We start from the raw sequence: 27,034 nt of genomic DNA on the forward strand, positions 1-27,034 counted from the left end.
AATCATATTAGCTTAAATAAAATTAAGCTAAATTGTTGTAACAAGAACAAAAAACACCTAGCAAACATTTTCATATTAAATCATAGAAAAGAAAGATTAAACCCAAATCAATGTGTCTGTCACCCAAGACTCTAACCGACGAGGCTCCTTCGCTCATTCACTTTGCTTCTTTGCTGATGGCTCTCTAAGGCGGCCGACCGAGGGCTCTTTAAGAGGCTTAATTGCTAAAATCTCTATGAAGAGATGATGCTGGGCGTGGGGAACGGAAAATGCTAAAGAGAATTGAGAGAAAAGAGAGAATGATGAGGGATGATGGATGATTAGGAATGGTGTAGGTGAAGAGAGGAGAGTAGTTTGCTAAAAATAGAGAGGTTTAGTCTCTTCAAGCTGCTTCATTGAATGGCAGACCATGATTTGTGGATTTTGAGTTGAATTTTGCTTGATTTTTAAGTAATTTAAATGCCATAACAACTCAGGATTGAGACTCGGTCAAATGTAAATCTTCGGGCAAATCTCTAATTTCTTCAACATTGCAAGGATCTTGTGTAATCAAAGCAAAAGCTGATTTATGTGGACAGCAATGTGTAGCGAAACTGGGTTGACTTGGTCTTCAATTTGGACAGTTTTTGTAATCCAACAAAGCTATCAAACCTGTCCAAAATAAATCAATAAATTAAAGGACCAAAGAATAAAATAAATAATTAATTAAAATCCAAATTATTAATGAAATATTTTAAAATGAATTGTTAAATATAATTTTATATTTTATTATTTAATTTAATCATGCATGACCCATTTTATGTCTTAAAAATATAATATGTTCAAATAAATATAAAATAAGCCATTTTATACATGAAAACTATATAATAAAGCTTAAAATCACATTTTAATAATGTCTATGTCCTAATTTCATATTTTCACATATTTCATTAATTTATTAAATAATTACTTAATTCTAACAACGAATTCAAGTAAAAAGGTGATAAATTACATAGGAAAAATCCTATATATTTTTCAGTTTACATCTAGCGACACGGCCGCGTGACCCTATTTTTGAATTGTACACGCTCTGGCCACATGGCCATGTCATTGAGCCATGTGGATTGGGCTCTATCACATGGCCGTGTGACACTTGCTTGCACATTTTACTTAATTTTTTGTAACAGTTTCAGTTTAATCCAAATTTGTTCCTGGTTTGTTTTAAATGTTCCATATGCTCGATTTAGATCCCAATTTGATTGAATATCATGAAAATGATTGCATATGAACTATTTTGGTTATGTTTGATTAAATCATGAAAAATGTTAAAGTTTTATAACTGTAATGCCTTATAGCTTTGGTTGGTTACCAGACCGGGTATGGGGTGTTATATTATCAACAAAAAACAAACTCATATCAAGGCGAGGGTTAATGAGAAGGTGAACCAGCATCATGAGACAATAGAGATAAAGAAAACATATGGTATGAAGGTTCTGCTTTTGAAGAAATAAGAGTTACAGAGCATAATACCCTAAAGAAAGTTGAAACAAAATTGGTTGTTATGCAAGGTGTAGTTGATACGGATAAACTTAGTTGGCTGGAACATTGTGCTATTACTTGGATTGAATATAGGTCATCCTTGTATTCTTTAAAGGAAAAGCTTAGAATGAATTGATTGCATGAATATTTTAAGCTTTCTGAACATTTGATCTTACTTTCATTCAAGGACAATGACTTGTTTCAATCTTTCGAAGACTCAAATTGAGAGATTTTGTTTAAATGGTTCATCAAGGTTGAGCAAGGGAGTGATGAGATTGTTGATGTTAAACTAAATCTTATTGATAATATTTTTTGATATAACAAATTAAAGTGTTTTTAAGTAAAAGTAAAGTTGAGCAATTTCATAAAATCAAGTTGAAATCGTTTTAATTGGATGAAAGGGTGATTTTTCAACGTCCAAGTTGCTGCAAATTTGATGCCCAATTTTATGCATGCTAACACAAGTTCTAGTCCAATGGCATGGGATGAGGTTTCTCTCTTAGCTCTTGGTGACAAGTGTAGTGGGAAAGGAAGGTTGTTTTATAGGTGTTTTGATTTATTTATGCTTGGTTGGGTGTTATGAATGGGTTTTTAGTGTACTATTTTATGATTTTGGTGTTTTTTTTTGTTGGCTTTCATTTTTATTGGGAGTTGTTTTATGGTTATATTTTGTTTGGATTAGAGTTGTATGACTTTGATTTTATCATTTTTTTTAAAAAATTTTTATTTTGAGATTCAAAATATAGTAACTGATTCGATAAATTTATGTTGTTTTAAAATATTCAATGCGTTTCTTGATTGAAGAAGTCATTTTTTAGGGAAAATTTTGTGCTTTGATGGGATTTTAACGAATAAGAAAAGATTGTGATTAGTTCGATAATGATTGAGTGACATTACTTATTCGATTCGAGCTAACCTACAATCCTCCATCATTAATATGGATATCTCATATTTGTGTTTTTATTTATGGTTCTTTTAGTTATTCTTGTGCTCCAGTTTAATAAATTTATTTTTGATTGTTTAAAAAACACTAACTAAAGACTCTAAAAAGTTAAATTATTTATATTATTTTGTTTTTACTATTTCAATTATATTAATGCTGAAATGTTATAATTTTTTAAATAAATAAATAAAATATATTTTAATTGATATATTAAATGAAAGTAATGTATTGTATAAAAAACTAGAGTATATATATGGTTACTGCCAAACCAATCTTTCTTTCTATTTCCAAAGACTGTAAACAAAGTATCTATTACTAATTAATTAGGGGCAAATACTATTATTGCTATATATTGACAATATTACAAGAAGATTTCCTAAATTATCAGCTAAGTTTAAAGAAATTAACATAAATAAAAAGTAAATAAACAAATATCAATTTTTAAGATTACCCATGATTTTGTAAATCAAAAATTAATCTTCAAGGACAAAAGGTGATAAGGTAATTAGCTCCACCAGTGCATGAGACCAAAGCAGACTTACCATCATAAGCATAGCTGTAAGCCTGAGGGCATTGGCTCTTAAGAAAGTTGGAGTAATTAGTCGGCGGGCATGTTTGCGGGGTGCCAAAAGAGCCAGTGCAGCAATACTGAGATTGATTGAAGGCCAAACATGCGCTATTGCAGGCGATGACGCCACCATCGGAGCCTTTAACCTATAGTTCATTAGGGCAAACTGCATTCACATTGTCGGTGCAGCTGACTGGGATGCAGTTACCTGAACCATCGGCTGATTGTGGGGCGATCGAAACAGGCAAGTTAAAGCCATCGACAAGGCTAATGTCGAAAAAATCTTTTCCATTGTTGGGTGCGAGGGTGAATTCTGCTAGGGTTACAGGTGGGATCCCACCTGCGCCGTTGCATGGAACCTGACCAGAGGCGCAGTCGCCTGTTTGACATTGGAACTTGCCGTTGACGTTTGTGCATTGAGTTGGAGCCCAGATGCGGCCAGACCATGTGGCTGGAACGGATAGCACTGATGAAGCTTTTGAGGGTAACTCAACACCGGTGGTGGATAACGGAGGACCTGAACTTGTTAGAACTCCGGGCCAAACTGTGGAAGGACAGTTTTTGCTCAACGTGAGGGTTGCTGCTTCAGTCCCTGGCATTAAATTGGGTATTGAACCAAGTAATAATCAACAATATTAGACATGAAAATCCCACCAAAAATAACTACTTCAATGGCACCCTTTTCCAAAGAAAAGAGAAAAGTGATAATGGGAAAATATGGAATTTACCAGAGAAGAAGATGGCCGCTAGAGAAACGGCAAAGATACGCTGAGCCTTCATCATCACTGAAATTTGTTCGATTCTCATGGTGAGAGCATCAGTTTAGACCTAAAAGATGGATGCACTGCTGCTCTGTGTGTGTATAAATATATACATGGATTAATAGGCTCGAGCTTTACGGTAAACATAAATAATCTTAGATCACGTTAATTAATTGTAAGAGTGAATGGGGATTTTTTTTTCATGTTCTTCTTCAGAAAAGAAATAAAATCTTTGAAAGCCTACCGGGATTTTCTAGAGAAAGATGGAAATTAACTAGTATCCATTGAGGGAAATGATTGTATGAAACAGTGACGCCACTTCATCTGTATCCATTTCCAATAATTTTATGCCACATCAATACTCTTATACTGAATTTCAGATTTTATCCTAAAAAAATCAAATTCAAATTAAAATACTAAAATTTAGGATAAAATTCTGAAATTTAAGATAAAAATACTGATGTGGCATAAAACTATTGAAAATGGATACAGATGACGTGGCGTCACTGTTTCATACAATCTTTTTCCAGTATCTATAATAGTCTTAGATATCGTGATATGTATTTATTTTATTTTTATATAATTGTGTGAATATGTACGCAAATTACGAAACATCTCAAAATCAAAGGATTTATAAGGTTTAGTGTAAAATACATTTTACACTCACGATTTCTAAGAATTTTCACTACGCTTAATTATATCTTTATTGTTTATATATGTATTTTTTATTTCGTTTATTCATTTTTTCAGTTTTAATTACAAAATAATATAAATTTAATTACAAGTGTTATAAAATTAAATATATTTAAATTTTTCATTAAAAAATATATTTGACTTCAAATATTTAATTTAATTATATATTAACCTTTAATGAATTTATTAAAATATTTTATGTACAATTAATTAGTTATCAACTTACCATTATTTAGACACCCTTTTTTCTCTGTCTTTTGACACGCTTTTCCTTCTGGACTAGGTCCTGTTTTTATTTTTCTTTTCCTGTTTTGGGTAATCTGCTTGTCTTATCTGTAACAACCCTAACCCGTGTTCGACACCAGAATAGGGTATAAGGTATTACCGGGCTTAAACACAAGCAAACATACATTTCCGAGCCACAAATTTCCATCCAAATTAAAACCTTTTGTATATACTCACAAAGTCCCTAATACGAGCCTACGAGGCCCAAAACATGCATAGGGAGTGGTTCGGGATTAAACCGAGAAATTTAGAAAATTTTACAAAACTTAGAAAATTTTTTCCCTAAACAGGAGTCACACGCCCATGTGAATTGGGACACGTCCGTATGGGCGGGCCGTGTGGCTACACACGCCTGTGTCCCGATCTCGTGTAACTCACTAACTTGTAACCCATGAACAAATTGAGGTCACACGGCCAAGTCACACGCCCGTGTGCAAGGCCTTGTGGAAAATAAATTTTCATAAAATAGGTGTAGACTTCACACGCCCAGGACACACGGCCGTGCTTGAGGCAGTGTCATCCACACGGCTGAGACACACGCCCGTGTCTCTACCCGTGTGCTCAATTTTGAGCATTTTGCTTCTTAAAATTTAGGTGCACGGGACACATGACTTAAACACATACCCGTGGGGCAAGCCGTGTGTCACACATAGCCTAGACACACGCCCGTGTGCCTACCCATCTAAACAAAATAAGACTATTTACCATGCCATTTTGCCACCCTTTGATGCACACACCTACACAACATAACATAGCACCAATCCAAGCACATATATACAACCAAATCAGCCACAACCAAAACATCATCACATACTTATCAACCCAAATCATGTAAATTTCCATATCCATGAAAGACATTATCATATAAATTGATTATACCAATAGTAGCCAATTCCAAATGGCCTTATACAAAATGAACTTTCAACCAATATAAGCCAACACATTTGGCCAAATCAATTATATCACATAACAAAATAACCAAGTCCCCTACACATGCCATAACTCAAAATGTTGAAATTCATACCAAAATAATGGTTGATAGTGTGAGTGGATCTCCGACGGTCTCCGAATCCTGAGCTAGCTTGGTGACACTATAAGACAAGGGAAAGGAAGGGGAGTAAGCTATATAGCTTAGTAAGTTCCTATGAAAATAATAAGCATCATAACCACACATTTAACATACAATTAACATGATGAAAATTAGCATGAATGTTATTAAAATCTTATAGTTGATAAACCGTATTTTATACATATTTCTATCCCATGCTTAGCATATTTTATGGATGATTTTTCCTTAAAATCGGTGAATTCGATGCTCCTAATCCCTTAATTTCATATTTTATACCTAGGTGAGCATAAGAGAGTGAAAGGAACGAGAAACTGGCCAAAAATAGAGAAAATGGGCCAACGTACGAAATCAACATGGCCTGGACTTCCGCACACGGGCTTGTCCCTGCCGAGCCCAAGTTGAGTCCAATTCGAAAAATGCCAATTTTGAGGGTTCTTAGGCATTCTAAAGCCTATAAATACACCCTAGAGGAGGAGGACAAAGGAGACACAAAGGAGGCAGGAAACTGCTCAAGGAAAGCCGATTGATCCATCTCAGAAGTCGGATTCATCATCAAGAATGAAGATCTCCCCCCAATTTCCCTTCAGGAGTTTTGGGTTTTTCTTTATGTTTTGTATTCATTATTCTTCTGAGATGTTTTCCTTTTTAGTTATGAACTAAAACCCCTAAATACCTGAGGGGAATGAAACCTAAGACAGATCTTGTTATTATTATCTGAATTGTATGATAAATATTTAACTTGTTCTTAATTATGTGTTCTTAATTCTTGTTTTGATATTCCAGGATATTGATTCAAGTTAAGCTCTTATTCAGAGGAGGAATAGACGCTGTCTAAGAGTACATTTGTCATAATTAAGCGGATTGGTTGTGCGCCTATAGATAGGGTGACAAGATTTTTCCGGATTAGGGTGAAACCTAGTAAGGGGATCCATAGATCGAGTTAATGCAACCCTATGGGGTTAATTAGAAAGATATTTCAATTATTCAACCTAGGGATAGACGTTGTTAATCTCAAAAGGGATAATAATATAACTTAGGGATTTCTACGAATCAAGTCAAATGAATAAATCGTCCGATTCAGAGTCAAATAACAAGTGAAGTTTAGGTGGATTTTTCCTTAGATATTGTCTTAATTCAATCATTTTTCCAAAAGTAATTCCTTAATTTTATTTTCTGTGAATTCTTAGTTTATTTAATTAGTTAGTTAAAACAAACCCCATCATTCTTAGGCTAGATAATAAAAAGATAGTCATTATTAATACTTTTAGTTCCTTTGGGTTCGACAATCCGGTCTTGCTAAATCTATACTACTGTTCGATAGGTACACTTGCCTTCATCGTGATAATAGTTAGTTTCAAGTACAATTCATTATAAATTTTTAAAACCTATCACGAATATCACATATCAAGTTTTTGGCTCCATTTCCGAGGAACTAAGAGATTAGGAACACTCGATTTTTATTACTTTAGCCATTTACTTTTACTGCAATTTAAATTTATTTCTAATTTTTATTACTAATTCTTTTTTTCCCATTTTCTGGCAGGTTCTTATAGCTTATGACTAGAAGAAATCTGTCAGGACAATTGCTTTTTTATAATGAGATCGATCACGCAGTTCGTAGAAACCAAAAAGAAATAAGGCGAAGCTTAAGATACACAGAGAACGAACAAGAGGATGATATTCAAACCCTAACTGAGGAGATGACTGCAAAACCAAGAAAATCCGCTACCTCCTACGATTGCTGTTAATCAGAATCCTGCTCTGCGCACTATGTATGATTATGCTAAACCTAATTTAACAGGAATTGAGTCAAGTATAGTTAGACCTGCTATTGCTACAAATAATTTTGAACTGAAACCTAACACAATTCAAATGATACAATAGTTTGTTCAGTTTGATGGTTTGCAGGACGAGGATCCCAACACTCACTTGGCAAATTTCCTAGAATTTTGTGATACCTTTAAAATTAATGGCGTTTCTGATGACGCCATCTGTCTACGATTGTTTCCCTTTTCATTAAGGAATAAGGCTAAACAGTGGTTGAACTTGTTACCACGAGGGTCAATCACTACTTGGGAACAAATGACTGAAATTTTTTTATTAAAATATTTTCCACCGGCTAAAACAGCCAAATTACGTAATGATATCTCTTCTTTTGTGCAGATGGATTTAGAAACACTCTACGATGCATGGGAGAGATACAAGGACCTTTTGAGAAGGTGCCCTCACCATGGGTTACTGCTTTGGCTACAGGTTCAAACGTTCTATAATGGCCTGAATCCCTCGACTCGGCAGATGATTGATGCAGCCGCTGGAGGAACTATCAATAATAAAACACCTGAGGTGGCTTATGAATTTATTGAAGAAATGTCACTGAATAACTACCAGTGTCAAGTTATGAGAACAAAGCCGACGAAAGCAGCTGGTATTTTCAACCTCAACACGGTTACTATGCTATCTAACCAAGTAGAACTCTTAAATAAAAAGATTGATGGTTTGTGTGGTTCTACTTAGGTACATCTAGTGATGAGGTGCGATTCGAATGGAGGAGCATGCACAGAATATCAACCCTTCAACCCTAGCATCGAGGAGGAACAAGTCCAATATATGGGTAACAATAACTCTAAATCCCAAAATAACCCATATAGTAACACTTATAATGCAGGTTGGAGGAACCATCCCAATTTCTCATGGGGCGGTCAAGGAAATCAAAGGCCACAACATCCTCCGGGTTTTCAACAACCACCTTACCAGCAAGAAAAGAAGCCGAACCTTGAGGAGATGCTAACCAAATTCATCTTGGTGTCAGAAACTCATTTTCAAAATATTGAGATAGCACTTAAGAATCAACAAGCATCGATCCAAGGGCTTGAAACTCAGATTGGACAGCTTGCCAAGTTGATTTCTGAACGACTACAAGGTAGCTTGCCAAGCAACACAGAATCTAACCTAAGGGAGCAATTCAACGCGATTACTAGTCAAGATGAGGAAGGGTTAGTCACACTTGAACCAAAACCAAGGCAAGAAACTGAGATAGGCAAAGGCAAAGGTGAGGTAGACCACAATGAGCAGAAATCGGTAAGTACAGAATACAAACCTCGTGTGCCATACCCTAATGCGACAAGGAAAGATCGCTCAGATGAACAATTTGGTAAATTCCTTAAACTCTTAAAAAATTACATATTAACTTCCCGTTTATTGAAGCTCTATCGCAGATGCCAAACGCAATGAAATTTTTAAAGGAGCTTTTAGCAAATAAGCGGAAGTTGGACGAGGCTTCGCATGTGAAGCTAAACGCAGTTGTCTTAGCTATTCTACAGAATAAACTACCCAAAAATTGAAAGATCCAGGGAGTTTTACAATTCCTTGCTTAATTGGTAGTTTAGATGTTAATAATGCATTAGCTGATTTAGGGGCTAGTATTAACGTCATGCCTTACAAAATGTTTAAACAACTAGGTCTTGGGAAACCCAAACAGACTAGGATGAGCATTCAATTAGCAAATAAAACTATAAGATTTCCTAGGGGTATTATTGAAGATGTGTCAGTTAAAATCGATAAATTTATATTTCTCATTGACTTCGTTGTTCTAGACATAGAGGAGGATACCAACACTCCTTTGATTTTAGGAAGGCCCTTTTTAGCAACTGCTAGAACGATTATTGATGTTGGCACAAGTGAGCTCACACTTCGTGTGGGAGACGAAACAATCACCCTTCAAGCTCACAATTCCAGAAACACATCAAAAATTGAAGGTGATTGTCTAAACCATTCTACTAAAACTAACAATATGGTACAACCTACTTTGCAGGAAATGAGTTTGAAGGAAGTACATGAGCCATTTTCAAGTAATAGTAGAGGACCTATTCATGAAGAACGAAGGCTACAAATCGAGGAGCTAGATGAATGGCGGACACATAAACAGAGAACACACGATGAACCAAAACTACGCCAGAACAAGCTCAATACCTTTCCAAATCAACTTAAGGCTGGAGATAATGTTTTATTAGATGCCGCAGATCGTCACATTGTCACTGCCAAACCGAATGAAGAAATTCCTTTTACGGTACTTAGCATTTTTCCATTTGGTATAGTCAAGGTAAGTTATCCCAAGTTCGGTACTTTTAAGGTAAACAATACTCGCCTAAAACCTTATTTTGATGAGATTCACAGCAGGAATGAGGAGTATAAACTTCTCAAACCACCATGACCATTCAATGGAGAGGTAATTCAAGCTTAGACTATAAATAAGTGCTTCTCGGGAGGCAACCCGAGCGCTAACTGTATTAACTTCTTTAAATTTTAGTGTTTAACACCTAACTTACTAATGGAGCTCTTGAATACAGGTTTCCCACACAGACACGGCCTAGCACATGGGCGTGCCTTATGCTGTGTGGAAACAGGGCAAAGATTTTTCCCAACACGGGCGTGCGACACGCCCGTGCCTTGAAACTGTGGCCAAACTTGTCAAATTAACATTGGCGTGCAACACACCCGTGCCAAGCAACCGTGGTCGAACCTGTTAGATTAACACGGGTGTGGGACTACATACACGGGCGTGGGAGAAGCGAACGAAGATAGACACGACCGTGCGACATGGCTGTGTGCACCCATACGCCCAACAAACACGGGCGTGGGCCAATTGTCAGAAGTGCCCAAATTTAAAATTTTCGAATCACACGGGAAAAAATTGGGGAACACGAGCATGTCCCCTGGCCGTGTGTCCTAAAATCTATAAATACCCTACACTATTCATTGTCTTTTTCACTCAAAATCCCTAACCCTAGCAGCTGCAAGTCCACACGGCCTCCCTACCACGCTCGTGCGCCGCTCTCCACTCTATTTTTTGACGGCCAATCTCCCTCCCTTAGTGTTTATTTACTCTTTTCACTTCTATTTTACTTATTTCTAATGCTTATTATCAAAATAATCTTCATTCTTCTCATAATATTTTCATTTTTCTCATTAGTTTATCATTTAATTTGCATTCTTAGGTTATTTATCATATATTTCATGTTGAATTGAGTTGTTAGGAAAGCCTCATTCTATTTTCATACCCATGCCATTACTATGCTCATTCTCATGCTATTACCATGCTAATGTCACGAAATTATGCTATCAAATTGATTATTTTGGTTGAGCTTGGTTAGTATTAGTAGTTTTGGCTGAAATTGTTAGTTCAAATTCATGGCTTTTTCCTCTTCAAATTCGTTTACCTACTATTATTCTTTTTTATATTGTAGGTATACAATATCGTCTTCAAGTGGTAAAAAGGCCGCCATCCCTGCTTCAAAGAAAAGGAAGGGAGCGTCATCTTCCTCGGGTCCTACAGTGGAAATTCGTCACCTTTCTTGCAGTTCCCTATTGGGCCCCAAGAAGAACTTTTCCAAATACTCCGGGCCCAACCTTTAGGTGTGGGCCGCTGCATTGACTGGACAACGCTTGAACAAGTCTAGTTGGCTAACGATGTACGAGCACTCTTGACAACCGATCCATGGGACCTCTTCTTTGCGATCATCGAGCCGACGTACCTTGAGCTCACACTTGAACTTTGCTCGACATTCCATGTTCAAGACGTCATGACCAACTTTGATGATCCTGGAATAGTCCAATTCCGTGTCGACAATTTAGTCTGCCAGTTGAGTGTGCCCGAGTTCTGTATAGCTTTGGGCCTGTACATAGAGGAGTTCATGGATGAGAACGACCTCGACACTCTTCATCGCCACATCCACTACTCTCCCTCGAAGTGCTGGTGCGCTTTGGTTCCCGGTTCAGCCACCTATGACCCAAGCCGCTTCGAGGCATCGGCTCTCTCTCCCTCCTTGAGGTACCTATACGCTATTTTGGCACACACTTTGACAGGATGTCGAGAGAGCACCAGCGTCGTCAACTCTCACGACGCCTACTTTCTAGGGAGCATGGAGAACAATATGTACTCGACCTTGCCTACTTTATTGCCGTCGCCATTCGCCACTAGACGGAGCGGCATCGGAGGGGGGTCATCTCCATTGGGGTTGGCCGTGTGTTACACACGGCCTAGACACACGCCCGTGTGTTTACCCGTGTGGACAATATGAGGCTATCTACCAAGCTTTTTGCCACCCTAAATCACAATCTAATGTCGACCAACATATCAAAATCTAACTTAATATGATTTCTCGACCAAACAACCATAGCTAAGGCTTATATACATTTCATGTACTCAAACATGCCAACAATTTCACATTCATGAAAGACTATCTTGCATTCATATAATAACTTTCAATATTAGACATTTTTCATGGCCTTATACAAAATGAATCAAATGCTAATGTAAGCCATCACATTTGGCCAATTAACAATGACACAAAACTCAAAATTCTAAGTTCCTATACATGCCATATTCAAAATGACAAATCTAATTATACCGAGTGCTTCAGTTGATAGTGTGATCGATGCCTCCGACGTCTGTTGATCCTCGAGCTAGTTAGGTGGCGCTGTAAGAAAATGGAAAAGAGAGGGAGTAAGCATAAAGCTTAGTAAGTTGCATACAAATAAATATAACAACAACTTTACCATTCATCATCATGCTTATAGTACAAAAGTAGGCATAAGCACAACTTACTCGTCACTAACCAATACTTTTCTCGTTTATACTTTTCTCATTTAACTTAAACTGTAACTCTCACCGTTGAACCATTTGGAAAGCTATCGGATATTCACTAAGCCTCAAACATAGGGTATACTACCGATGCCATGTCCCAGACATGGTCTTACATTGGCTCATCCATCAAGTTGATGCCATGTCCTAGACATGGTCTTACACTAACTATCGAAATCAAGGCCGACGCCATGTCCCAAACATGGTCTTACACTAGCTCTCACATATTCGTACCGATGCCATGTCCTATACATGGTTTTACACTGAAACCTCTATATGTGTCGGTGCCATGTCCCAGACATGGTCTTACACTGACACATCTCGTAGCCGATGCATGTCCCAGACATGTCTTACACTGGCTTACATCTCAAGGCGATGCATGTCCTAGACATGTCTTACACTAGCTCTCATCTCAATGCCGATGCCATGTCCTAGACATGGTCTTACACTGGCTCTCATAATGTGGCCGATGCATGTCCCAGACATGTCTTACACTAGCACACAAATAACTTGAATGTCATGGCATGAATATCCGATTTATTTCCTAAGGTTCAAACGAGAGTTCTACTATCTCAATATTCATCACACATAATCGTTTCCACAATCAAGAAATCTATGCTATATCAATTCAAACACATATAATAACAATGTAGTTGTATTATCTACATACATCTTACATCATATTACAAAATGTAGACGGCTAGTTCGGCTTAGTCCACTTGTTTTACTTTTCCTCGATCTAGGCCCTGATTTTGTAATTCTTGATCTATAATGATAAAAATTCACAAATTTAATCATTTTATTGATCTAGGTAGTCAACAATTCATAATTGGGCAAAATGACCATTTTGCCCTTAGACTTTCACAAAATGACCATTTTACCCCTAGACTTAAAAATCACTTTTTATCACATTTTCTCATCAATAAGCCTAGCCGAATACTTTTTCTACTAGGATCAGCCCATAATTCTCATTATTTCTCACATTTATCAACTATTTTACAACTTATGCAAAATGGTCCTTAGTCAGGGTTTCCATGAAAACCTCTTCACAAAAGTTGTTTATTTCACAACCATGATTCATTTTCTTCCATAAAATTTTAGAAAACAACATGAACACTCTCATGGTAAAACCCTAGACTTTCAACCATTTTGCAAAATAGTCCCCTTATTTGAAAGCTCATGCTAGAAGGGTTCTAAAAGTACAAAAATCATTAAGAAAAACCATTAAGATCACTTACTTGTAGAGAGAATAAGTGGCTAAAGTTTCAAGCTTCAAAAACTCCTCTAATGGCTACTATTTTCAGTGGAAGAGAAGAAATAAAAGATAAAGCCTTTTGTTTTTATTTTAATATTATAACTAGTCAAAATAGGTCACCAAAACCTCACCTAATTTTGACTTCCTTGTCTCATGGCTCGCCAAGCACTATTATAGGGTTTATTTTCCCTTTAAAGACCCCCAATTTATGATACATGGTAATTTAACACTCTTAGCTATCAAATTAAGACTTTTGCATTTTATGCTATTTAGACTTTTTTCACAATAAGCATGAAATCGCTAAAATTAATTCACCAAAATTTTCATAATCTCATATAATCATGCCAAAAAACATAAAATAATATTAAAAATAATTTCTCCTCCTTCAGATCAGTGGTCCCAAAACCATTATTTTGACTGGGCCCAAAATCGAGCCGTTACACATTTCAAATGGTTCAACGGTGAGAGTTACAGCTTAAGTTAAACGAGAAATGTATAACCATGTTGTGAGTGGTATAGGTACCTATTTGAAATGTATGAGATGTAAGCTCAATATATGCTATGTGAATTGTATTGGATAGTGATGAGTAAGTTGTGCTTATGCCTACTTTTGTATTATGAGCATGATGATGAATGGTAAAGTTGTTGTTATATTTATTTGCATGCAACTTACTAGCTTTATGCTTAATCCCTCTCCTTTCCATTTTCTTATAGTCCCGCCTAATTAGCTCGAGGATCATCAGACGTCGGAGACATCGATCACACTATCAACCAAAGCATTTAGTATAGTTGGTTTTATTATTTTGAATATGGCATGTATAAGGCTTATACTTTTGAGTTTTGTGTCAATGTTAATTTGGCCAAATGTGTCGGCTTGGGATGAATCCCTTCATTTTGTATAAAGCCTTGGATAATGGCTAATGTTTATTATTGATACATGAAAATGATGACATTTTCATGAATGAGATAATGCCTTGTGTGGCTGGTTAGACCTTATATTGTTGTGTGGATTTGTCATGTTAGATGTTATGTAGGTTAGTGTAAGTAAGCGTGGAAAAAAGGCTTAGTAAATAGCCTTATTTTATCCACACAGGTGTGTGTCAAGGCCGTGTATGACACATGGTCAGCCTTATGGGCGTGTTATCCGGCCGTGTGTCCCCTGCACGTAAAATTTGCAAGTTAGTATGCATGGTAATAAATACACGGGCAGAGACACGGCCGTGTGTCTCAGTTGTATGGAGGACACAGCTTCCAGCCATGGACGTGTGCCTTAAATTGGATGGTGACGTCAGAAACAAAATGTCAAGGTTTTTGGACATGGGCTGAGATACGGGCGTGTCATGGCCATGTGAGGGACACGGGCAATGAACACGGGCGTGTGTCAGGCCGTGTGAAAACCCCTATAGGTTTGAATTTAGAATTTAATTAACACGGGCTCAAGGCACGGGCGTGTCCCCTTTTACTTAGGCCATGTGAACCACACGGGCCATCAGTATGGCCATGTCATGGTGGCACACGGGCTTGTTTCCCTTCCACATGGGTGTGTGTCCTGTTTCAAGGGTTGTTTTTTTTATAAAATCGATTTAAGGACCCGAGTTGGTTCTCAATGGCTTCCAATGGATGTTTGGGGCCTTGTAGGCCCATATTGAGGAGTTTAATCAAAGTTCAAAAAAGTTTTAAATTATAACGGGCTCGTATGATCTGACTTAGTACATGTGTATGTGATTTGTGAGCGGTGATGCCTCGTACCCGGTATCGGCGTCGAACTCGGGTAAGGGGTGTTATAGGTAATATTCATGAGGGTAGTGCTGATTTATTAGTGCTGGCCATGGATTATTTTAATACTTTATTTACAGTGAAAGGTGTTGGAGATCCATGATCTATCTTGGAAGGTGTCAAGCCATGTATATCTCAACTGATGAATGAGGATCTTGAGAAGGATTTTACTTATAAAGAGGGGTGTTTGGCTCTAAAAGCTCTGAGCCCTTTAAAAGCTTCTCAGGAGGATGGTTTAAGGGTGATTTTTTATCAACGGTTTTGGCAGATTGTGGGTAAAGATGTGGCTGATTTCTGCATAGAGACGTTGCATGGGCTTAACAATATGGCTGAAATTAATAGTACAAGAGTTGTCTTGATCCCCAAGGTTAGTGCTCCTCCTTTTATGCATTTTAGGCCTATTAGTCTTTGTAATATTTTATATAAAATCATTTCAAAGATGCTTGCGAATGGACTTCAAAAGATCCTTCATGTTTGTATTGACGAAGCACAAAGTGCTTTTTTTTGGGGAAGACTTATCACCGATAACATCATAGTAGCTTATGAATTTTTGCACTCTATGAAGAGAAAACGGGTAGGGAGAGAGGGATCATTTGCATTAAAAATTAACATGAGTAAAGCATATGACCGGGTTGAATAGTGTTTTGTGCAAGTTATGCTTAAAAGGATGGGTTTCTCGGTTCAATGGGTTGAGAAAGTCATGCATTGTGTGACATCAATCTCTTACTATGTGGTTATGAATGGGGAGGTGGGTAATTCATTTCTCCTGTCAAGAGGTCTTTGTTAAGGGAATCCTATTAGTCTTTATTTATTCCTTATTTGTGGAGAAGGTTTGTCAGCTCTTCTCCGTATGACAGCTACAAGAGGTGTTCTTAATGGTTTTCTGATAAATAGGCATGCTCCACAAGTTACCCATTTATTTTTTGCCAATGATAGCCTTATATTTGGGGGTGCAATAGTTGATGGGGCTACTACGATTAAGGAAAATTTAGAGGTTTAAGCCCAATGCTCAGGACAAGAAGTTAATTTTATAATTCTGGGATCCTCTTCAGCTTAAATGTATAACAGAATAGAAGAGAGGAGTTGTGTCAGATTTTGAGGGTTAATTGGAGCATTAGTATGGAATAATATCTTGGTCTTCCATCAATGGTGGGGCGTAATAAAAAGATAGCTTTTAAGGAGCTTAAAGAAAAGTTAATCAAAAGAGTATCCAGTTGGAGCTCGAGATTACTTTCTATGGGGGGGAAGTTCTTATTAAAGCTGTGCTTTAGGCTATTCCTTTGTATGCTATGAACTATTTCTTGCTACTGTCATTGATTTGCAATGAACTGGAAACTGCCATAGCTCGATTTTGGTGGCAAAAGAAAGTTGGAAGAAAAGGTCTTCACTAGTGTTCGTGGAAAGAGTTGTCTGTGCCAAAAGAGGAGGGAGGGATGGGTTTTTCCGACTTGTCCAAGTTCAATATTACTTTCCTAGAGAAGCAGGGTTGGCGTTTTATGAAAAACCTGAGTTCGCTAATAGCGTGATTACTTAGAGTAAAGTATTTTAGTGGATCAAATTTTATGGAGGCTTATTTAAGGGCAAACCCATCGCTTGTGTGGAAATGTATCTGGTGTGCAAAAGGACTTTTAAGTTCTGGTTTGAAATGGAGGATTGGATTTGGAACATCGGTGTCAATATGGCAAGAATATTGGTTGCCAGTGAACGGTCAACGGCTTATTTCTACAGATAGGGTGGCTAGAATGGATTGGGTGTCTGATTTGATTTTACAAAATCCTAATTGATGGAATAAAGACCTCATTTACTCAGCCTTTAAGGTGGAAGAAGCTGATCAAATTGTGAGTCTTCCTATTCCTATTACTAATCAATCTGATAAAGTAGTTTGGTCTAGTGAAAACTTAGGCATCTATTCTGTGAAAAGTGGGTATAAGATGCTATTGGATCCTCCAAATGTGAATTTAAATGAGCAAAAACTATTCAAGTAGATATGGAGCTTAATGTGTCCTTCAAAAATTCACATTTTAATCTAGAAATTTGCAAAAAATTATGTGACTACTTATCAAAACTTACATTTTAGAAGGTTGATCACTGATAACAAATGTTCGTGTTGCCGACAGTTTTACGAGTCATCTACTCATATTGTTCGAGATTGTCTGTTTGTCACACAAGTTTGGTCCAAGTTGAATGTTCAGTAGCTGAGTTCTATGGCAAATTCAAACTTTAATGAATGGTTGAATTGGCTTTTGGAGAATTCAACAAGTAACAAAAAAGATGAGATTGCAATAACAATTCGGGCACTTTGGTTTTCTCAAAAAAATATGTTCGATTAAAAGTTCAGAGGAGATTGTTACCTTCATTAGGGGTTCTAGTTTGGAGTAGTGGGGTAGCACTTTGAATTTCTAGCACCCTCAGCCGCGATCCATGGTGAAATGGATGCCCTTTTTGCAAGGGTGGGTGAAAATTAATGTAGATACAGGACTTTCTATCCCTAAAAAACATGTAGTTTTAGGTTTCATTATTAGAAATGAGGAAGGTTTTATAATGGGTTCGGGGTTTGAAGGTCATAACCTGGTTCGTTCGATAGTGGTTGCTGAAGTGATTGCAATTCTTCATGGGATCCAATTTGCACTGGATTTGGGATTCACAAATGTTATTCTACAGAGTGAGTAGAAGTTGGTGCTTCAAATTCACAAATGGGATCCAACATACAACAAGAAAGCGAGGATTACTCGAAATCTAGACCATTTACCTGGGATGCGAAGAATCTGGCGATGAACTTCCATTCTAGTCAATTTCAATTCATTGTGAGAGAAGGGAATAGAGCAGCGCATGCAATGGCTATTGAAGGTTTGCAAACTAATGGAGATTCGCTCTGGATTAAAGATGCGCCATTTAAAGTTTTGGAAGTGGCCGATTCTGATCGACAGTTCAGTCGACCACCATAATTCCTCCTTTGTGATGTCGATTGGGTTGAGAAATTTAGAAATTTGGTTGCCTGTCTCAACTTGCTTCTATTACTGCGTGAATCACTGCCGGAAATTAGAAGATTTAGCCATTTATTTTTGGGGATTTCAGATATGTAAGAGCTTGGAAAATTGCTGTAAGAAGAAGACGCTGCTTTTTGGGTTTTTTCTATTTTTTTTGTTTTTCTTGTTATTTTTTTTCCCTTTTTCTTTCTATCTGAGATTGTTGTGAACTTCTCTAGTTTGGTTTTTTAGGCCCAAGTAATAAACAGACTTCATTTCAAAAAAAAAAAACTTACCATTACTTAGGAAGTTATGGAAAAGAAACTCAATCAAATATAAAAGTAAAAAAGATTAAAGAATCATCCAAAAGTTAATATATACAATTAAATTGAAATTTAAATAATTAGTACGTATTTGCATAAAAAATATTAAAAAATAAAAAGGAAAAGTAAAAAAAAGAGGTAAAAGCAAAATATAATTAATATTGATAGAAATTTTTTAAAAATAAACTCACAACCAATTAGGCCTTAGCTTTAAGACAAGATTAAGATCATAAGAACTTTAAGATCATCTTGTTTTATAATGATTAATTTTGGTTATAATTACTTGAATGTATTCTTCATAATTACAATGTAACTATATTTATAACTACAAAAAAAACTTATATATTAATTGGAAAATGTGTTATGTTTAACATATGATTATATTATAATACAACACGATTTCTAATTCATTTAACAACGGTTAAAATATTTTTTTATAACTCATTAGATATTTATTATTTTTAATTGAAAATTATTTAATATAAATATTATCAATGACAAAAATAAATAAAAGAATAGGTAATCAATAAAAAGTAAAGTTTTCCTTTTTAAAAAAAATCATTTAATAAAGAAACTTTAGGGAAAGTTAGTACGTATTTCATGAAACCTAAGGGGGTAAATGAGTATTTTTCAAACCTTAAAGGTTAAGTGGATTTTTTTTTATCAAACTTCATAGGGGTTTGAATACTTTTTCCCAAATTTTAAACATGAATATTAAACATTTTTTTGAACATATTTAATTAATAAGTACTAAGAAAACAAAATAAGAATTAACAATATAAAGATTTTTATTACCTATGATTCATGACTATTAATTTTTATTGTGTAAAATTTATGGTAAGTAAGGACATTCTCATAGAAGTGTGGACAAGGCATTGATTATTAGAGATTTATAGAGGAAAATGTTATTACACAAATTTATGTGGATGACATCACTTTTAGATTCAAAAAGTAGACAACCAAAGATTATTTTATGAAAATGATGAAGTCAAAGTTTGAAAAACATGGCATGTAAGTTAGCATATTCTCTTGACTTTTAGGTGGAGGAGCTTAAGGAATGGGACCTTTGTGTTTCAAGAAAAGTACATGAGGAACTTGGTGAAAAAGTTTGGAGTGAATGAGAAATTGAGAGCACCAATGGGAATGAATGATGAGGTATTCAAGGATGAGCAAGGTGGTGCAACTGATGTTACAACATAAAGAAGAAGGATTAGGATCTTATATTATTTGACTACAAGTTGACCAAATATTTCCCACAACGTGAAAGTATGTGCAAAGTACCACACCAGTCTAAAAGAAAGCCATTTGAAAACAATGAAACATATTATTAAGAATGTAAGTGGAATAACATATTTTGGTTTATGGTTTTCAAAAGATACCAACATAAATTTGGCTAGCTTTAGTTATCTTGTTTGAGTAAGAAATATAAATGGTTGAAAAAGAATCTTAGGAGCTTGGCTTTACTAGAGAAATAGCCTGTGTCATGGAATAACGAAAAACAAAGATCAATCTCCTTATCCACAGATGAAGTAGAGTATATTGTTGTAAGAAGTTGTTATGTATGGATCCATTAAATGAAACAAATGTTGGAGGATTACAGTGTTTAAACTCCTTTTGCAACTATCTACTATGACACCAATGCAACTAACATCTCGAAGAATCTAGTACTTCATTCTCGAGCTAAGCATATTGATATCTGCAATCACTTCATCAGAGAATTGGTTGAAGCAAACACTATTGAATTAAGCGTACATCTCTATTGATAAGCATTAGGGTAATAAATTTACTAAGAGTTTAGATGCAAGTAGGTTCGAAAGGCTTAGGAATGACCCTGAGGTATGCAAGTTGGAATGTGGGCCTATGTAATGCCCTAAATTTTTTTGGTTCCCCGTACAAGACTTTTCTTGGAACTTTATTCATAAATCTAATGAGAAAATCCAATTCCAATGGATTTAATTATTTTTTAATTCTTGGGAAGTCATTAGAAAACATTTTAAGTCATTTTTAGAGTTTCAAGCTTTAATTGAGCAAAAATACGAGATGAAGGGTAAAATGGTAATTTTTCCACCAAGGGTATTTTTTTCATTTCGGAACGTTTATGATTAAATATTTGATTTTATAGTGATGTGTGGTGATGAGATGAAATTTTGACTTTTCTTGTCATTTTCCATCCCTCTACTTTTCAATCTTTCACTATTTTCTTGCAAAACCTTATAGAAATCATATTTGAACCATTTCTCATCTTTGTTCTCATCATCCACATACCTAGGGTTTGAATTCTACTGTGAGAATGTTGAACTAATGAAAGAAGGTAAAACTTTGGGTAAGAGTTCTTGTCATTTAACATCTTTCTCATCTCATTACATGATTTAATGTTTTTGTTTAATTGTTAAGGCATTAAAGTGGCCATTAAAGTTGATATTATGTTTTTGACTTTATGTATTAATGTTGATATTTAAATATGGAAATGGGAAATATGCAATATGTAACACCCCAAACCCGACCTAGACCTTATGGCCGAATCTGGCGATATCACATACAATGGGTTTTGTAAACCAAGTCGTCACCATAAAACCATTTTAGTTTATTAGCTCTTATTCATTTTTAACAAATTCAAAAACGTTTATTCAACTCTTAATTTTTTGAATTTATTATTAAAACATTAATCCATTTACCTAAAAATCATTTAGAGCGAAAGTTTACGAAAAATTGAGATGTTTTAGCAGTACAGTTCGTGATCGAGAAAACCATTGTTTTGTAAACCATCGTTTTAAACGAAAACTTTTCGATAAATCATGCATAAATCAAGCAAAAAAACCAAAACCAATAGTTAAAAGTCCATACAATCCCAAAATATGCAAACTCTCATATCTTAACGCAACTTAAATAAAACCATAAACAAAACAAAATAGTTTATAGCGAGTGGTCACCATCGTGTCCTCCGCTGCATCGATCTGCCTAAGTCTGGGGAGTACCTAACAGAACAGACAAACGGATGTGAGTTTACGTAAACTCAGTGTGTAACCCAACAGATATAAGCATGTAATAAGAGCAGAATCATATACTCAGTCAAATACAGATACAGATTCGGGCCTACGGCCATCTCAAATATAGATACAGATATACAAATTAAAATCAAAAATCAAATTTCCTACCCCCATCCTTTACACACCATCTCCAACCATCCCTACTCACCATGTGGGGTTTAAAACACCCACCTCTGCCCTACACACCATGTTGTACCGAGGCGGTACATAACAGATATAATGTAGCCATGATGCCAGATAATAGGCATAAACTGCCTTTCAGAACACTTCCTCTAATATACATCATCCTACCCCAATAATAGTAACAGAACATACATACAAAATTAACAGATAAAGCATGCTTCACATGCTTTTAGAAATAGATAACAGATAAACAAACATAGGCATGCTCATAACCATATTTCAGTCTAACAGATCACTTGGTTTTAGGGTTAGATAGCATTTACCGACCCTATGGTAGGGCCACAATCGATTAAGATGACCCGTGCGACCCTACGAAAAATTTCAATATAATGGACCCACACACCTAGATTGGTCTTGCCCGTGCGTATCACATGGCATGGCCCAAAAACCCACACGCCCATTTTGGTTTAGCTTGTGTGTCCCACATGGCCACATTCTGGCCCTCACTCAGTTGTGTCTAGCGCACAACCTGGCCTTCATCAATCACACGGCCGTGTCGTCGTACACAGCCTACCACACGGCCATGTGGCGTCAACAATGGGGTTTTTTGGCTTTCGTTGAATCACATTTTTCTGCGTTTTTGGGTACACATCTGTTACGATTATGGTGTGAAACCACTCTTGAGACCTTCAAAACCTAAAACATAGAGTTCAGACACCCAATTAGCAGTTTATTACAAAAAAATACAAAATCTTGAATTAATGCACAACACTTACCAATGAGCCGAACAGAACCTAACGCGATTTAGGTTATCAGAACGAAACTTCATGGCTCACCACCTTCTCCTATACCACAAATAAGCAGAAAAATAGTCCCTTAACTTGCATACCAAAACGCCAACACAAATATTTAAGCCCTAACCAACGAATTGAAATACTAAGTTACAAAACTAAAATCCCACTTACCGGAATAGTACGGAAACTTTGAGATACCGAAGAAGAAAAAAATTACGATGTAAAAGAAAAAATCGAGGAAGGAAAAAGAAAAAGGGAAAAATGTCAAAGAAACGAGACTCACGTTAGAAATTTTAGGGAGAGAAAGAAAAAAATAAAAAAATAAAAAATAAATGATGATATGAATCCCTTATTTTACTCCCCCACTAACCCCTTAACATCCAACTTCTCAGAATCCAACTCCATCAAGACTCTATTAGGAAACTGAGCAAAGAGATTAGCATTACCCTCATGCAAAGTTTCGAACATAAGACCTCCATCCCACTAACTCCCTCACCACTCGAACCAGTAGGCTCATTTATAGGTAATTAAATATAAGCCCGCCGAACAAGGATAAGGCTTAATTAAAAAAAATCATAATTTGCTAAAGGTACCTATACGCTATTTTGGCACACACTTTGACAGGATGTCGAGAGAGCACCAGCGTCGTCAACTCTCACGACGCCTACTTTCTAGGGAGCATGGAGAACAATATGTACTCGACCTTGCCTACTTTATTGCCCTCGCCATTCGCACTTAACCACTAAAGTAGATACACACTTGTGTCAAATTTTACAGAAGCAGAAATAAATAATTTAGGGTTTTACATGATAATATTAAGTTGAAAGATGCTAATTTCTCACATGAGGTCTAATGACCCCTCTTTACATGAATTATGGCTATGAGAATTCATTGGATTGCTATGAATACGGGAAAAGTTATAAATACTTCTTATGTCTCTATTAAACCTATGTAAGCTTGGTAGAAAGGTTAGGATATAATTGACATGCCAATTAGAGTCTTATATATGATCTTATTGGAGTTTTGTACTAATGTAACATGGGGTTTGGAGTTATGTATTTGATACCCGGAGTTCTAATATGTTAACTTATGGTCTATAATTTTATGTAGACCATTAGGCATACACTACCTCTTCGTAGGATCTTATGATATACTTGGAGTTTTGTGCCTTCAGGAAATGCCTCTCGATTCTCATATGATGTATTTAGATTTCTTGTAGTGTTTGAGTCCTATTTTACTGAGAGTTCTATTTTACTGAGATACAATTGGCATTAAATTCAAAATTTACTAAAAAGTTAATAACAAAATAAATAGTTTTAAAGTACATGATTTTAATGACATGTAAATTTTCTTTGTTTGAAATGAAATAATTGCTTATTATAATTGATAAATCGTAATTTATACATATTTTTCCTCCATGTTTAACGCATTTTATGGATGATTTCCCATTAGAATTGGTGAATTCGATGCTCCTAATGCTTTAATTTCATGTTTTACACTTAGGAGAGCATAAGATAGCGAAAGGAACGAGAAACGGGCCAAAAACGGAGAAAATAGGCCAAAGTACGAAATTAACATAGCCTGGACCTCCTCACACGGGTAGACCACACGGCCGTGTCAATCTGGCAGAATTGGAGCATGACTCAGACGGGCATAGCACACGGCCATGCCATTCAAATAGGCTTGAACACAGCCTGAAGTAATCACACATGGCCGTGTCACACGGACGTGTCCCTGCTAAGCCCAAGTTAAGTCCAATTCAGAAAAGGCCACTTTGGAAGGCTTCTAGGCATTCCAAAGCCTATAAATACACCCTAGAAGAGGAGAAAAATGGAGATGGAGAAGGGGAAGTAAGGAATTACTCCAAGGAAGCCGATTGATCCATCTTAGAAGTCGGATTCATCATCAAGACTAAAGATCTCTCCTCAATTTCCCTTCAGGAGTTTTAGGTTTTCTTTATGTTTTGTATTTTTTATTCTTCTGAGATGTTTTCTTATTTAGTTATGAACTAAATCCCCTAAATACCTAAGGGGAATGAAACCTAAGATGAATCTTGTTATTATTTTCTGAATTGTAAGATAAATATTTAACCTGTTCTTAATTATGTGTTCTTAATTCTTGTTTTGATATCCCAGGATACTGATTCAAGATAAGCTTTTACACAGAGGAGGAATAGACCCTGCCTAAGAGTACATTCATCATAATTAAGCAGAGTTGATTGCGCGCCTAGAAATAGGGTGACAAGTTTTGCCGAATAAGGGTGAAACCTAATAATGGGATCCATAGTTCGAGTTAATGCAACCCTAAAATGTTAATTAGAGAAAAGTCTCGGTTATTCAATCTAGGGATTAGACGTTATTAGTCTTGAATAGGGATAATAACATAACTTAGGGATCTCTACGGAACAAGTTGAATGAATAAATTGTCCGGTTTGGAGCCAGAATAACAAGTAAAGTCTAGGTGGATTTTTCCTTAGGTATTGTCTTAAGTCAATCGATTTTTCCCAAAAGCAATTCCCCAATTCTTTTCTCTGTGCGTTCTTAGTTTAGATAATTAGTTAATTAAAACAAAACCCCATTATTCTTAGGCTAGATAATAAAAAGACAGTCCTTACTAGTACTTTTAGTTCATTTGGGTTCGACAATTCGGTCTTGCTAAAACTATACTACTGTTCGATAGGTACACTTGCCTATATCGCGATAATAGTTAGTCCAAGAACAAGTAATTATAAATATTTAAAACCTATCAAGAAACCTCACGATCAAGTTTTGGTGCCGTTGCTGGGGAACTAAAATATTAGGAACGCTAAATTTTTATTACTTTAGCCATTTATTTTTCTTGCAATTTAATTTAATTTTATTATTTTTATTATTACTAATTAATTTACTTTTCTTTCTCTTGGCAGGTTTTTATGGTTTATGACTAGAAGAAACTCGTCGGGACCATTACTTTTTGACGAAGAAATCGATCGCACAGTTCGTAGAAACCAAAGAGAAATAAGGCGCAGCTTAAGATACACAGAGAACGAGCAGGAAGGCAATACTCAACCTCCAACCGACGAGGTGGCTGAAAACCAAGGCAATCAGCTACCTCCTGCAATTGCGGCTAATCATAATCCTGCTCCACGTACTATGTATGATTATGCTAAACTTTCTTTAATAGGAACTGAATCTAGCATAGCTAGACCGGCTGTAGCTGCAAATACTTTTGAACTGAAACCTAACACAATTCAAATGATACAGTAGTTTGTTCAGTTTGATGGTTTGCATGATGAAGATCCCAACGCTCACTTAGCAAACTTTCTGGAATTTTACGATACATTTAAAATCAATGGTGTTTCTGATGATGCCATTCGTCTTCAGTTATTTCCTTTTTCATTGAGAAACAAAGCTAAACAGTGGTTGAACTCGTTACCACGAGGGTCAATTACTACTTGGGAACAAATGATCGAAAAATTCTTACTAAAATATTTTCCGCCAACTAAAACGGCTAAATTACGTAATGATATCTTTTCTTTTGTGCAGATGGATTTAGAAACACTTTACGATGCATGGGAGAGATACAAGGACTTACTGAGAAGGTGCCCTCATCATGGGTTACCGCTTTGGCTTCAAGTTCAAACATTCCATAATGGTCTGAATCCTTCGAATCGACAAATGGTTGACGCAGCTGCTGGCGGAACCATCAACAATAAAAAACCTAAAGATGCCTATGAGTTTATAGAAGAAATGTCACTGAATAACTATTAGTGCCAAGTCATAAGGACTAAGCCAACAAAAACAGCCGGCGTTTATAACGTCGACTCAGTTACTATGCTATCAAATCAGGTAGAACTTCTCAATAAAAAGATTGATAGTTTACTTAGTTCTACGCAGGTACATCTAGTAATGAGGTGTGACTCAAGTGGAGGAGGTGTGCTGTAATATCCCGAATTAGGGCCTAATCGGAATAGTGGTTTCGTGACCATAAATCCGAGATAGAAATAATTATTTTATAATTATTTTTAGGTTTATGATGTGATTGCATGATTGTGTGAAAATTTCGTGATGAAATTCTATGCCTAAAGTGCTTAAATTGAAAGTAGGGACTAAATCGAATAAGTTACAAAACTTGCATTTTAGAAGCTTTTAGTATGAAATTGTTTTGGAATATTAATGAGGAGGTCTTAAATAGAAATTTGACCAATTTTAAGTTCATGGACAAAATTAGGACATGGAAGGAATTTTTGGAAAGTTTAGTAGTAAGGGTATTTTGGTCATTTAGTTATTAAAAT

The 27,034-nt window shown here is 36.0% G+C and overlaps 1 long non-coding RNA gene, 2 other non-coding genes and 1 pseudogene across 4 annotated transcripts; all 4 read right to left on the minus strand.

Moving 5' to 3' along the window:
• Positions 1 to 2,941: 2,941 nt before the first annotated feature.
• On the minus strand, positions 2,942 to 3,812 carry LOC107888169 (thaumatin-like protein 1a; annotated as a pseudogene).
• A 4,155-nt stretch (positions 3,813 to 7,967) lies between these two features.
• Positions 7,968 to 8,074, minus strand: LOC121228474 (small nucleolar RNA R71). The gene has a single exon (XR_005926050.1). It is a non-coding gene; the product is annotated as a small nucleolar RNA R71 (small nucleolar RNA).
• Positions 8,075 to 12,166: 4,092 nt separating this feature from the next.
• LOC121228008 (uncharacterized) lies at positions 12,167 to 18,699 on the minus strand. 2 transcript variants are annotated; one of them, XR_005925555.1, is made up of 4 exons: positions 18,258 to 18,699; positions 17,860 to 18,136; positions 17,579 to 17,710; positions 12,167 to 12,313 (listed from the first exon to the last, which is right to left on the minus strand). It is a non-coding gene; the product is annotated as an uncharacterized lncRNA (long non-coding RNA). The 2 variants fall into 2 exon arrangements; XR_005925554.1 differs by having other exon boundaries at positions 17,860 to 18,699.
• Positions 18,700 to 26,252: 7,553 nt separating this feature from the next.
• On the minus strand, positions 26,253 to 26,359 carry LOC121228504 (small nucleolar RNA R71). The gene has a single exon (XR_005926080.1). It is a non-coding gene; the product is annotated as a small nucleolar RNA R71 (small nucleolar RNA).
• Between the last annotated feature and the right edge of the window lie 675 nt (positions 26,360 to 27,034).

Source organism: Gossypium hirsutum, chromosome A04 (assembly GCF_007990345.1).
Source record: "Gossypium hirsutum isolate 1008001.06 chromosome A04, Gossypium_hirsutum_v2.1, whole genome shotgun sequence".
NCBI lineage: Eukaryota > Viridiplantae > Streptophyta > Magnoliopsida > Malvales > Malvaceae > Gossypium > Gossypium hirsutum.